The sequence below is a fragment of the Lolium perenne genome, chromosome 3 (genome assembly GCF_019359855.2).
Source record: "Lolium perenne isolate Kyuss_39 chromosome 3, Kyuss_2.0, whole genome shotgun sequence".
NCBI classification, from domain to species: Eukaryota; Viridiplantae; Streptophyta; class Magnoliopsida; order Poales; family Poaceae; genus Lolium; species Lolium perenne.
Genome location: NC_067246.2, coordinates 124,078,355 through 124,086,159, shown reverse-complemented (window position 1 = coordinate 124,086,159; position 7,805 = coordinate 124,078,355). Strand labels below are relative to the sequence as shown.

Below are 7,805 nucleotides of genomic sequence, written 5' to 3'. Positions count from 1 at the left end.
GTGGTGTTGGAAGAAGTGAGATAGGTATCCATTAGACCCCTGTGTTTTGGCCGAAAACATTTTAAATAATACATCCTCTAACTTTATCAAGTATATCTACTACTCCCTCCATTTATAAATAGATGCCTGAGATTTAGTCAAATTTAAATATATCTAGACACTACATAATATCTAGATAAATTTAATACGTCTATTTATATACATATGTAGTATTTTTTTTAGGGGAGATGACTACTACTTCCTCCATTTAAATTTAGTTAACCTTAATTGAAAGCATCGACGGTTCATTTTGTTCTCCCCGCCACGTTCGTTAAAACCGAATTACTCCACGGAGGGAGTGCTTATTTAAAAGCCACGGGCCAACCACACTTCTATTTTGTTGCAGACCGAGGCTTCCTCCGCTTCTCCGAGGATGCATTTGGGCCGGCTAAGGGCATCTCCAGCTGGGCGACCAAAACGGCAACCCAAATAGTTTGATTCTGTCCATTTGGGTCGCGTCACAGATAAAAATTGGGCCACTGTACAGCCTGCCAGGCCAGTGTCCCCAGCGGCGTGATCCATCCGGTCAGTTCTATCCATTTTGAGAGGGTCCGGGGTGGCCAAGTGGAGGATGCGCTGGCCACTGGAGGGAGGGTCCGGGAAGACGCAGGAGGACGCGCGCGCTGTCCGGCCCGACGCATCCATTGCCCAAATTTAGTGAACGGATGAATCGGGTTGCGCAAATTGGTCCGTTTAAGTCGCGCGCTGGAGCATGCGCGACCTGTCGACAAGTCCGCGCGAACTGTTTTGGACTGCCCATATGGGCTGCCCTGCCGGATATGCACTAATGCAAAAGAAACCAGCTAGTCCCCACCCCGACGGAGGCCCAAAACCCCAAGTGAATGGCTCAGGATGCAGGTGGACAAGTCGACCGAAGAGCCTGCTTTTTCCGCTTGAGCCGCTAGTGCAAAATGCAGGACAAGCAGGTGCCTACGGACACACATCAGGTGCATGTTTTGCAGGTTCCTGTGTCCGCGTGTGTTAGCTGCTACGGGGACAGCGCTGGACATGTCAATGGCCTCCAGCGCCGCCAGCTCCTCCACTTGCCCAACGCATTCTCCGAGTTCGCGCAAGCTCAGATCCATGCCCATGGCGTTCCTCTCCGCCACCTCGACTGCGAAGATGAACCTCTTCTGCCACGAGGAGCACCCGGCGCAAGTGGTGTTGGAAGAAGTGAGATAGGTATCCATTAGACCCCTGCATTTTGGCCGAAAACATTTTAAATAATACATCCTCTAACTTTATCAAGCCACATATGATATCCATTACTCCCTCCGTTCTGAGATTTGGCAAAATTTAAATATATCTAGACACTACATAATATCTAAATAAATTTAATACGTCTGTATACAGAGGTAGTATTTTTTTAGGGAAGATGACTACTACTTCCTCAGTTTAAATTTAATTGACCTTAGTTGAAAGCATCGACGGTTTATTTTGTTCTTCCCGCCACGTTCATTAAAACTGAATTACTCCATGGAGGGAGTGCTTATTTAAAAGTCACGGGCCAACCACACTTATATTTTGTTGCAGACCGAGGCTTCCTCCGATTCTGCGGGGATACATTTGGGCCGGCTAAGGGCATCTCTAGGGCGACCAAAATGGTAACCAAAAGAGTCCGATTCTGTCCATTTGGGTCGCGTCGCAGATAAAAATTGGGTCACTGTACGGGCTGCCAGGTCAGTCTCCCCAGCGGCGTGACCCATCCGGTCAGTTCTAGCCATTTTGAGAGGGTCCGAGGTGGCCAAGTGGAGGATGCGGGGAAGACGCAGGAGGACACGCCCGCTGTCCGGCCCGACGTATCCGTTATCCAAATTTAGTGAACAGATGAATCGGGTTGCACAAATTGGTCTATTTAAGTCGCGCGCTGGAGTGTGCGTGACCTATCGACAAGTCCGCGCGAACTGTTTCGGACTGCCCATATGGGTTGCCCTGCCGGATATGCACTAATGCAAAAGAAACCAGCTAGTCCCCACCCGCAACCAACGGAGCCCCAAAACCCCAAGTGAATGGCTCAGGATGCAGGTGGACATGTCGACGGAAGAGCCCGTTTTTACCGCGTGAGGTGCTAGTGCAAAATGCAGGACAAGCAGGTGCCTGGGGACGCACATACACAGACAAGTGCATGTTTCGCAGGTTCCTGTGTCCGCGTGTGTTAGCTGCTACGGGGACAGTGCCGGACATGTCAATGGCCTCCAGCGCCGCCAGCTCCTCCACTTGCCCAACGCATTCTCCGAGTTCGCACGAGCTCGGGTCCATGCCCATGGTGTTCCTCTCCGCCACCTCGGCTGCGAAGATGCACCTCTTCTGCCACGAGGAGCACCCGACGTCGCACCAGACTGGCCTACACCTTGCGGCCCTGTAGCTGTAGCAGGCGCGCGGCGTGAGGATGGTGACCGCGAACACGGCGACTGCCGCGGAGACCGCACCGGCGCCGTCAGGGACGAGCGGTAGGAAGCCACGTGTGCTGGTGGCGGGCGGTGGCATCGGCGGGATGGTGTTCGCGCTGGCGACGTTAGAGCGGGACATTAGCGCGGTGCGCGGGGAGCGGGACATCGACATGTCCGTGGCCGAGGAGGTGATGCGCGAGGGCTGCGTGACCGACAACCGCATCAATGGCCTCCAAGTAGCGGGTGCATCCGAGGGAGGGAACGTGGGGAGAGAAGGACGGCGGCGCTCGCCATGCCGGTGGAGAGGAGGAACGCACGACGGTGGCCGGCCAGGTCAGGTGCACGCGGCGTAGGCGAGCGTCCAGAGGAAGGTGGCGCAGTGCCGAGGATGAGGATGGAGAGGAGGTGATATGGCGGCGCTCATGCCGGCAAAGAGTGGAGGGGAGGACAACCGATGATGGGTCGCCGGAGCCGGCCGTCGGTGAGCCCGCTCTGGCTGAGCAGCAGTTCGGTGGGCGGCGGCGCTCGCGATCTGCCTTGCCTGTGTGCGGCACGGCCTACCCTCGCCAGAGTACGACGGTAGTGGCATCCTGCCTTGGCGAAGTATGGGTTGGAGTGCGCGAGGGCATCTGGCGGAGCGCGGGGAGAGGCGCCGATTTTTCTCTCCATTTTTATCTCTTTTCTATGGATACTTTCCTTTTTTATGTGATGAGATAAGTAGGTCCTAGTATATTTTTAGCAAATTAGCATTGACAGGTGGAGAATGCGCTGTGGGTGGCGGGCCGAGAGATGGACACAAAGCCTGCTTTGGAGTAGGTTGGTGTTTTTTTCGCGGCGTGGCTTAGCGGGCCTGCAGAAACCTACGGCCACCCTCATCCGGTTGAATGGCCCAAATACCTTAGAGCATCCCCACTCGTCTCCCCGAGGAGGCTCCCAGGACCGCGTTTTCTCATCCGGACGGCAAAATTCGGCTCAGTCGCGCCCCCGGTTCCTCGTTTTCGTCCGGATTTGGTCCTAAATTCATCCGGCGAGCCCACGCCATCCCCGGCCCCCCGGGGAGCGCTCGGGGAGTCCAGACGAAACAAAAGCGCGGGAAACGCCAAGGAAACTTCCCGCGCGTCTGGTGGCCCCAACTTGTCGGCGAGAAACACCGATCGTCGTCCTCATCGCATCGTCTTCCGCGCGCTGTAAAAGCCTGCCGCCGGTCAGCATTCGCCGGCCACGTAGCTTCCAAGCGGCGAGTTAATGCCGTCGTCTCGGTTTCACGCGCGCCTACCACTATTTATCGCTGAACTACCCCGGCTGCCCCGCATTCACCTCGCTCGCCTTCCCCCAAATCTTCCCTGAAATCGAACGAACCAGCAATGGCGAACGACGGTGCGGCCAACAACTGCTTCGGCCGCCGCTCTCTCCACCAATGGGAGGGGCGACTCCTAGGTGCTTTTGCGGAGAGTCTTATAAATTACCCATTAGTGTGCACAAAATAAGGGCTGATCATCTAAAGTCATTGCAGGAAGATGACTATAGTCAGGGAACTAATTTCAGATGTATGCAGATGAAACTAGCCAGGAAGGAAAACTCTAGGTGTCTACGGATGCCAGTAGCAAGTGTCCCGTGCTTGAACTACCATCCGCAATTTAGGTAGCATAGATCACATTGCTGCTATGCTAAGTATGTACACTATTCCTAGCTGGTCCTATATTGTGGCATGGTCGATGGTCTCCTTTATGTAATTTTTTTTGTAGATGTAATGAGTGTGCTGGAAGCTATCCTTTATTTCAACCGGTCTTTGTGTCACTTCTGACCATTATAACCAAACAATTTAATGAAAGGTTATATTTCCTGTGTGTTTACTGTTTAGTCAATACTTTTACATTTTTAGTTTTAGCTTATTTGTACAAAGAGAGTAATTACTTTTTTTACTAAGCAAGCGGAAAGTAAAATTAAGGACAACATATTTACTTCCTTTAGCTCAGTAAAAAGGTTCAGAGCTGGTCGACACAACTGGCAGATATATGTAAATGAAGTTCACCTTTATCAGTTCAATAAAGAAGAACATACCTACTGGCAGTGTGTCGGCTCAATTCACCTCCAATGCCATACGGTGGCCACTTACAACCGACCAGTTGTTTCAGGTCATGTGCGAAAGAATGAAGCTTCAGTTTGCTTGCAGAACTAAATATATGACTCAAATTGACGCAAACGTTCCTTATTTAACTGACAAAGAAGAATTCAGATATCAGTACTAAAAATTAGACTCAAATTGATGCGATGTTCTTCTTTGATTGATAAAAAGGAATTCAGAATTGGCTAGCCAATCCAGATAACACATATGAAATAATTTAACTGCCAGTGAGATAGACTCAAGAGAACGAATCATACCGATTAATCACACCCACCTCTGCCCGCTCCTTTCTTTCATCTTCTTCCTTCCCCAAATCGCCAGGGCCCACTTCTCCCTTTCCGTCCCTTGCTGCACGAGCGGGCGCTAGCGGCTTCCTATAGGTAGAACATGTCTACCTAGGGTAGGGTGGCCAGCTCTCCCCCAGGCTAGCTTTTCTGTAGCCAGGAGCCAAGCTACGGCGTTGCTACGGCATCGCCGGTCGCCTCGTCGTCGAGGCCCTACTGCTTTGTCGAAGCAGCTCCTCGCCGGGACAACGGCCCTTAACACCGTCGGCTGGTCTGCCGTGCAGGCACTCCACGACCAGCCGTTTGGCCGCTTGCTCAGGATGTAGGAGTGTGGCCTGTGAGCCGCCTCACCACCACCGAGAGTATGACCATAAAGTTCGCGATGTGCTGCATCCCGAAAAACGACCAAACTCTGACGCCATGCCACACGAACAGAGCATAGCTCCTTTTTTTTCCGTTTCTGTGGACATTTGCTACTAATCTTTCTCATTGACTTTTCTTTCCTTCTTCTCTTCATTTTCAATCTTTTCTACTACCTCCCTTCAAAAAATAAGTATACTAATTTTTTTAGAGTGGATTTTATACTTACACACATTTATTTCTCGATATTGAAAAGATTTCTTTTTTTCTTCTCTTTTTATCCGAATCTCAAAGCACAACGGATGGTGATGGAAACATCTACACCAATGTGTGTAACTACAAAATTATTTCCCCTAATGTTTTTACAAAAACAAATTTATCAAAAATTCAATTCGGCTCTGGAAAAGTATATATTTCAAAGTGTCAAACTTTTTTCACAAAAAAATCTGCATGTATGTAAAAAAAGAATTTATCTTCTGGAAAGAGAAAATTTAAATTCTGAGTGGTGTTTTGTCTTTTTTACACACGTCATATGACAAGCTAATTCTTCATGAAACAAGTTTGTGGGGTTGTAGCACGTGAAAATGTAGATGCGAATTTTTTGTTTCAAGTTTTTGGACATTTCAAAATGTATCTAAGAGCATTTTTAAATAAAGGGGTATATGCTTCCATGAGGCAAAACATCACTCCCCGAATGTATATACCCTCACCGTCCTATGAAACATATCTGAGATTTTTTAATTTTCAGTGTTCAGTACAATAAAATAATGGTCTATCGGTATCTGTACTCACTACTTATAAGCTAGAATTGTGACTCTTCTGCTGTGAACTTTCAGGTGGTGTAAAGTTTAGTTGTTTTGGATCTTCTGAAGAGGAAAAGTGGCAAAGGAAAACACCAAAGTGGTGGAGCTGGCAAAATGGCAAAGAAGAACACCAACAAGTTGTTATTCGTGACCGTCGGTCCGTCGCCTCAAGGGCGACCAACGACCTCACTAACTATTGCATAATTGATATTCCTCGCCTTGCCTCACAAGTCTCTCGCCGGTAGGGAACACAAAGATATCACCAGCAATAGATGCAAAATCTGCATCACTCCTAAAGAAAAAAGTGAGGATTGGACACATGTGTTTACAGAAGAAAAACATATGATTATGTGCATAAAAAAATTACTAAATCCAACTCATAACAGACCAGCCAGTATGCTTATCTTTTGTCCTTCTTCACCAACAAGAAAACTGTCCAACGGAAACTATGCAACCGAGAAGCAAATAATTGAGTCTTATATTCAGGAGATCCAAAAGAAATATCCAGCTGACATGATAAGAATAAAATTTATTGCTTCCAGTAACTAAGAGTAAAAGATTCAAGAGTTATGGAGATTTTATCTTAATTGCTTCAAGTAAAACTTAAGAAATGTATTATAATATTATAATTTTTATCACTACGATACAACAGAATATTGACATGAACTTTACGGGGTCGTGCGCCAAGGCGCATATCTAAATCTAGTATGGGTATGGTAGCTAGCTTGGCTAGATAAAGAAAGAAGTTAGTTTCCACCTGCGCAGATTTGAAGCAGCCTAGTTGACACGTTCTATTTCAGCCTGTTTGGCAATTTCGGAGTATCTCCAGTCGCGTCCCCCCTAACAAAACCGTGCTGGATTGAGCGTTTGGGAGTTTCGTTCGTGCCGCATTTGGGGGACGCTGCTCCCCAGCCGCGTCCCCCAAACGCCGCCCCCAAACATTTAAATACTTTTTTTATTTTTTTTGTATTTTTATTTCAATAAAGAGAAGTAATATCCACAAACTAATACATAATTGGGAACGTGGTTTACACGAAGACATAATTTGGAACATGATTTTTCAAAAACTAATACATAATTTGAACCACGGTGGACACAAATATAAAATATTGCCAAAAAACTAAACCTAACTAGGCCGTGAATCGAAGGTTTCCTGTGTTCGCTGCTAAGAAAGAACACTCGAGGGCACACCCAGTCACCCAAACTGGAAAATCCAGCGGGAGATGGTGCCCTTGTTGGAGGACGAACAGACGGAAACCTCTGTGCACGTATTCGATGCGAAGAAACAACACTCTTCATCAGTCGTCCTCCTCGTCGGTGATGTCGCTGTGGTAGTCCCGGCGGCAGCGCGTCTCGTCGAAGACCTTGACGCTCATTTCCCTGTCGCCAAAGTAGGAGAACAGGAGGATGAAGCCGGCTTCGAGGCTGTGGTGGCGCGCGAACTTCTCCCAGCCGATATGGAGGTACATCTTGCCGCGCGCGTCGTAGATCACGTCGACGATCCACCGATAGTAGCCGCACGAAGCCTCCCGCAGATGCATCATGCCCGGGCGGTCGTCGCCGGTGACGTAATCGGCGAAGGAGTCCGGCAGCCTCTGGATGCCACGTGGGTCGCCCTTGAGGACGAGGACGAACTCGAACAGCACGCCCGCCTCCACGTCCATCTCCGACGATGAAGACGACGGCGTGGCAGGCGACAGCGAGCGTGCAGCTCTGCCGCGGCCACGACCACGACCGCGAGATCGGTCTCCGCCTCTCCCAGCCATGGCGTCGACTCTTGTTGAGATGGTGGCGGCTAGAGTTG

General features: G+C 49.2%; 1 long non-coding RNA gene across 1 annotated transcript; it reads right to left on the bottom strand.

The window, feature by feature from the left end:
* Positions 1-904: 904 nt before the first annotated feature.
* On the bottom strand, positions 905-5,263 carry LOC127321626 (uncharacterized). Its single transcript, XR_007864209.2, has 3 exons — positions 4,812-5,263; positions 4,491-4,646; positions 905-1,236 (listed from the first exon to the last, which is right to left on the bottom strand). It is a non-coding gene; the product is annotated as an uncharacterized lncRNA (long non-coding RNA).
* Positions 5,264-7,805: the final 2,542 nt, after the last annotated feature.